Source organism: Cibotium barometz, chromosome 53 (assembly GCF_041138505.1).
Source record: "Cibotium barometz isolate CiBa-2024 chromosome 53, ASM4113850v1, whole genome shotgun sequence".
NCBI classification, from domain to species: Eukaryota; Viridiplantae; Streptophyta; class Polypodiopsida; order Cyatheales; family Cibotiaceae; genus Cibotium; species Cibotium barometz.
In genome coordinates, this window is record NC_141098.1 from 3806617 (window position 1) to 3814053 (window position 7437).

A 7437-nucleotide genomic window follows, 5' to 3' on the forward strand; every position below is an offset into this window, starting at 1 on the left:
ACGAGTGAGGAGGAGAAGAAGGATGAGAATGTTTCGGAAGACTAGAACAACGAGTTGGAAGAGGAGGAGGGAGTTGAGCTCAAGGACACAGATGGAGATGTGGAACATACACCTCAAAAGATTGATGTGAGCTAGTAGACAATTTATTTGTAACATTCTTTAAAGACATGCCCACTACATTTTTAAGTAGTGAAGGTTTGTAACATTTCTTATCAAACTAATTGAAATGTTTTCTAAATTCAGAGATTGATAATTCTAGATGTAAATGGTCTACTTCTCTCCGAAGGAAATCTGTTCTTTTCAATATTAGGGGAGAGAACATTTTGTGCAGGGTATATGCACATGATGATGCTGAGGCCAGGAGTGGCAGATTTTGTCAAGTTTGTGCTCTATTTTTTTTGGACTGCCATTTGGTCCTCAATGGCTTCGCAGAACTTGGAACTGATGATCACAGTGCTTTGCACAAAAACAGGTTTTGAGCCAAGCGACTTTTATTTTATCTACGATCAAAGGGCTTGTGAAGTGCATCCCAGTATGTTTCATCCAAGCAAAGAGGGAGTGCCATTGTACACTAATCCCTTTGCCATTATCCATCTACCTATTGACATACATAATACTTTGTTGATAGATGATACCCCTGAGAAGGGGATATTTAATCCAGAGCACACTTGTATATCACCCCTACCTTTTGAGGGTGATGTAGATGATAGGTTTTTGGAATAGACACTAATTCCTTATTTAAAAGGCTTGTATGATTTTTCTGGCATAGTTCTAGAATATGTTAAAAATAATCCATTTAATTGAAGTAATTTCTAATAAATCAAAGTGATGACTCGTATACATTGCAAGTTTTCTTCCATTGCTAATATAAAAAATAAGTACTGATAATATAAAAATGATGTACATTGTCTTGCAATCAAAATTGTTGATAATATAAAAAAGTACATTGTCTTGGATCAAAAATACATGGGCAATTGAAGTTACATAGGAATGATAATTACTTTGTTCTGCAAATCTCTGCAAATAATTATCTTTTCTCTTCTTTGTTGCACCTTTCTTCCATTGTGAAAGAAAGAAAACTCTTCTCGCATTTCATTTATGCATTCGTCTATGATATCTTTCTTTACATGTTGTAGACTGCATAGCTCTCGCACTGAAATGATTGTGAAATGATTGTGAGCAAGGTTGAGTCTGCATCATGTACTTCAATATCTACCACGTTATTGCCCTCTAAACTGGCCGCTTCCTAATCCATTGGAACTACCTCTCCTTTGATGTAACGAGACCGTTTGTACCAATATGACATGATGAATGTCTGTGTTGCTATCATGTACTTAACATTCACTGTCTCTTATGCAATCTGGCAATGGATCTCTTCATGCACTTTCCTGTCCTAGCTCTTGTCAAGTAAAGTTGCCAAGAATGTAGAATCTAGATTTTTGCAAATGAGCATAGTATTTGCAATTTTAACCTCACAGACATTGAAAAGCTCCACAAAAATAGTTATTGGTAGGTAGAGCACAATTTTCACTATCCGTGTGGGACTACCCCCTCGTAGTGATTGTTGCACATCTTTGTAAAGCTTACTCTTAACAGATTCTATAATACATGAATCAAGAATTGGCCAATCTATGTGATTCCAATCTGCTTGGAGAGGTTACTTTTCCAAGCATCCATGGGTATTGGTTTTGTCTAGCAAATAGTTAAAGAGGTCATTAAAAAAAATACCTGCATCAGCAAGAGTTCTTTTAGTCCTCCCCTCATACTACAACTACCCAATGTGTGCATGTACCACAGTCATGATCCCAATCATGCACTCAATTGGTTGCCACTCTTCATATGATGAGGGATACACATCTGCATACACAAACAATTGAACTTGAAAATGAGAACAATAATTCAATGATTAATGGTATTAATACTAATAACAAGAGAGATGACCTCCGAAATGTTCTAAAAGGCCCTCCAAATGACTTTGAGTATCGAGCCTCAAGTTGCGGCCCACATAATGGACATCCATTATACCCTGACACTGAAAGCCCTGTAGAACATCAAAAAAGATTGTAGCATGTAAGTTTGGATGACAATCATGACTTAACATAATATGTTAACAAGCCACAGTATTACCTGAGCACTCTCCATAGCCAACAGGCCATCATGCATAGTCCACATAAGTATTCCTCCTCTCAATGTTAGCGCACGTTGTCCAAACCTCTTGGAAATATCATGAACCTCGATGCCCTCCCATAGAACACGAAGCTCCTCAACTAAAGGGGCTAAATACACATTCATGTTCTTCACCTTGTACTTTCTAGGAACTATCAAAGACAATAAAAGATGCCCTTTTTTTATCACTAGCCATGGTGGAAGATTATAGTTAACTAGACAAACAGGCCATGTCCTCCATGATGAACTTTGTAGACCAAATGGATTCACTCCATCCATCGCTAGTCCGAGTCGAATATGGCAAGCCTTCTCTTGCTAAAAGGCTACCCACTTCTCCGGGCACACACGTAACACCATCCGTGGATCTAGTGTTACGGTGCCAAGTCATCAATCCTGTAATGGATTTGAACTTAAACATTGTTTTAATCCAAGGGACGATGGGAAAGTGTTGTAAAACTTTTGCTCTGGTACCCTTTCTCCTTCCACATCTTGTCTATATCTCGATGTACCATAGTGCGGACATTGTACTGCATTGTTGTGTTGTAGTCCATGCCAATCGACCATGCCAATCGAGTGCAACATTGCTTTTGCTCAACTACGGTCCACTGGCATCTCATTATCTTCTAGCAATATTTGATGTTTCAATAAGCTGTTACACAAAATAGTCAGGCTAAGAAAATGCATATAAAGGTACAAAACTCACTAATTGCATATGATATCATCACTTACGTAAAAAGTTTTGATACGCTTGTATCAGACCATCCAAAAATCTATTGCAAGTTCAATATGGATAGGCAAGCGCATAAAACAGACACATGTGCTCCACGATATATGGAAGACGAGCAAGCCTGCATAGCTGTTTCTTTTCTTGGGAAGCGTATTCCACACATCATGTGTTTTCTTCTACCCCTTTGTGTTTTAAACATCGATCTTCTGTTCCATCATGTAAGGCATTTATCATGTCATCCATGTCATATTCTAGCATTTGCTCCGAACCCGCCTTAAGTTCCTCTGGATCACCTCGTTTGTGGGGGCTACTCTTATTAGTCTCCATCGTTCAGGCCGGATATCCACTGGTTCGTCATTGTTGAAGTGTGCATTGCCCCACTAACTAGATGTTCCAATCGCTCCACCAAAAATATTCTCTATTTTTTTATATGATCATTGCAAATTCGTCGACGTCGAGCCACTTGGTATTTGCAAGAGCGAGTACATGGCAAAGTGTCTTCTCCTCTAAATCAACAAAATTTGAGGGTGTGGCATCGTCCATGGTTTCTATATTGATTTGCAAAATGGAAAACGAATGCTTATTTTTGGAGGAAAATCCTCCGTTAAGTATTTGTGGAGGGTGGTAGTCAGTGATAGGTAATTTGAAATGTCGAGGGCATGCAAGATCTAGAAAGATTTTGAATTTGAATGAAAAGTAGCAATCGTCGAAATAAGCATCGAAAAGATCGTCGAAAAGAGCGTGGGAATTTTATTTTTTCGACGTTTATTTCCATGCTATTTTTCACGTACTTTTCAACGCTTTTTTCACACTGATTTCAATGCTTTTTTTACCCTGATTTCAACACTTTTTCCACCCTGATTTTGACGCTTTTTTCCACGATTATTTCGACACATATATCGACGGCGCAAGTTTTTACAGTAAAATAGAACCTCTTTTTTGCATTTTTTTTGTGCGCGTGTGTTTTGCTTCCTCACCAGGTATGCCTCCTTTTCCCTCACTCCCATCTCCTCTTGGTTACATGTACATGTGATGTAAAATGTATGTGTGTGTAATTATGGATAATTTTCTTGTTTTTTTACTTTCTCATTTGTTTTGCAGGTTCTTTCTCTGTCCCAAGCTCTTCTCCACCTCCTTCTTTGCCCTCCCCTCCCCTCTCCTCTCCTCTCCTCTTGGTTGTTAAATTAGTGTGTGTGTGTTGAAGGATAAACCTCCTTGTGTATCCATTCTATTCACACTTTTAGGGTTTTGTATTACTAATTCTTTTCTCAACTTTTTGTTTTGTTTTGTAGGTCTTCTAATCCTCTCTTTCAACTTCACCAAAAAGAGGTAAATTCTTTTCTCTCTTTCCTCTCTTTTTGATTTTGTATGTATGCAGCATTAGGTTCTTAGGGCTTTTGTATGTATGCATTACTAATACTTTTCTCACCTTTTTGTTGGTTTTGTAGGTCTTCTAATCTTCTCTTTCAACATCACCAAAAAGAGGTAAGTGCTTTCCTCTCTTTCCTATCTTTTTATCCTCTCTTTCGTCTATTTTTATCTACCAAAAAGAGGGGTTTTGTTTTGTAGGTCCTCTATGCATAGAGCTTAATGCATGCATAGAGCTCTAATCATAGAGCTTAATCTATGCATTAAGCTCTATTCGTAGAGCTTAATGCATAGATTAAGCTCTATGCATACATTCATAATGCAGAGAGATATATGCATAGATTAAGCTCTATGCATAGAGCTTAATCTATGCATGTATTAAGCTCTATACATAGAGCTTAATGCATGCATAGAGCTTAATCTATGCATGCATTAAGCTCTATGCATACATGCATAATGGATAGTGCCGAGGTACGGTTTAGTTTAGGATAGCGTGGCTTGCATAGTGCTTTATGCATAAGCCTCATGCATAATGTTTTATGCATAAGCTTTATGCATAAGGCCTCATGCATAGCTTTATGCTTAAAGATTTATGCATAAGGCCTCATGCATGCTTTATGCATAAGCTTTAGCATAGCTTGCATAAGGCTTGCATATAGCGGCATAGTTTGCATAAGGTTACATAAGCTTTAGCATAGCTTACATAAGCTTTTGTATGTATGCATTACTAATCCTTTCCTCACCCTTTTGTTGGTTTTGTAGATCCTCTAATCCTCTCTTTCAACATCACGAAGAGGTAAGTGCTTTTCTATCTTTCCTCTATTATTATTGTACCCTTGGGTGGTGCTGAGGATTTATTTTGTAGGTTTGCGCATAAGCATTATGCATAGTGCTTTATGCATAATGCTCATTCATGCTTTATGCATAAGCTTTATGCATAATGCTTTATGCATAAGGCCTCATGCATGCTTTATGCATAAGGCCTCATGCATAGTTTTATGCTTAAGGCCTTATGCATAGCTTTATGCATAAGGCCTAATGCATGCTTTATGCATAAGACCTCATGCATAGCTTTATGCTTAAGGCCTCATGCTTAAGGCCTTATGCATAGTGCTTTATGCATAAGCCATATGCATAAGGTCTCATGCATAGCTTTATGCATAAGACCTCATGCATAGCTTTGAAGGTTTGCGCATAAGCTTTATGCATAATTCTCATGCATGATTTATACATAAGCTTTATGCATAAACCTCATACATAGCTTTATGCATAAGGCCTCATACATAAGCTTTATGCATAAACCTCATACATAGCTAAAAAAAATTCTCGGAAAAAAGCTTTATGCATAATTCTCATGCATGATTTATACATAAGCTTTATGCATAAACCTCATACATAGCTTTATGCATAAACCTCATACATAGCTTTATGCTGCATAAGGCCTCATGCATAGCTTTATGCATATGCTTTATACATAAGGCCTCATGCATAAATGAATAAATGTTAAGGGATAATTCATGTGTATGCTCTTATTAAAGTGTCCATGTGGGCTTTGTTATGTGTGTGTAGAAACATGTCTCGCACTCCAGATGAGACACCAGCTTACTCTCCACCCTTCTCTCCATATGCCATATCGCCTGACCAGTTAATAGGTTTTTTAGCACAAGCCACGCCCGAGCAAAAAGCGTGGCACAATACTATTTTGGGAGAGGGGCGGGCACTTCGACCGCACCATCGGACACCACCACCGCTATAACCCTAACCCCACAAAGAGCTGCCAAAACCCCTCCCTCAGGTCGCTTGTCCACTCGTAGAGAGGACAACGCTCGAGTACTGGGGAGGTGGAGGCGGTTGTTGTCCAAGTGGGGGCACGCATGGGTCTATGCCCCCATATGAGTGTCCTTCCCCATCTAGCGCCAGAAGCACTCCATGCTCGCGATCATCATCGTGACGTTTCGACACACAGCCCACACCCGCCGCCACCGATGGGGAAAAATATTACACAATTGTCAATGGAAATGTAATTTTGGATAATGTTGGACAAGAGATGAAGAGCCGCATCCGCGAGCTTTGCCACATTGTCTTTGCAAATGACTTTATAACTTTATGGCGAAAGTTGGATAAAGATAAGAAAGATAGAGTCATAAATCAAATCAAGGATGAGTACAAGCTGGCCGCCCAGTGGTAGTGATGTCATCCCCATAAGGTGGATAAAGGACCACATGGTGGACGTCATGAAACATGGCGAGGAGATGTGACTAGGAGAGTGAAGGCAGGGGGTGAGAAGCCTTGGTATATGAGCACCGAGGATTGGAATGAGGAGAAGCAAAAGCATGCAAGAAATCCCCAACGCTACAAGCAACAAGAGGATGCGGCCAAAGCCCGAATGGAGAGCGTAGGAAGCTCTCACCTTGGAAGCGGCGGTTGGGATGCATTCCATGTCTACTTTGTAAGTATCAACGCTTATCTTGTATGTTTCATTTGATGTTATGTCTACTTTTGTAAGTATCAACGCTTATCTTGTTGTTTTGGTACTTAGAATCAAGTGGTTGTTGGGCCAGCAAAACGAGAGAAGAGGAGGCCATTGCTCGCCACCATAACACGTACTTTCTTTAGAGAAGCTTGAGCGAGGTGCCAACCTCAATTGGGGATGCATTGCAGATATGGTAAGTGCGGCAAGTCTTAACCTTATGATTTGTATACTTGCTTTGCCATGTCATGTTAGATCATTGTTTTGTATACCAAAAAAAGCATCTTGTATGGTTTTCACACGGACCCTGAGTAAGGGCTCCGTATAGAGTGGCCATGCCCATGTCTTTCCTCTTGTACATACATATTTTGGTCAACTCACATCTTTGTTTGAGCTTGTATAGCTTGTATGCATCTACTTTATGTAATTTTGGTCATCGAGTATAGCTTGTAGAGCTTGTATGCAATTTTATGCAGCTACTTTATGCAATTTTGGCTTATCTCGTCAGAGCTTGATATGCGAATTTCACATCTTGCAATATAATTTGGCCATTGTTTGCACTTGTGTGAATTGTGTACCTACTTTGTAATGTCAAAAATGTTATGGCACTCTAACTTTTTCAACAAATTCGCTTCGTTCTTCACATCAGAGTACAGTTGCCTTTGGTACTCTATAAGTTTGGCATAATGGTCCATCCAGCTACAAG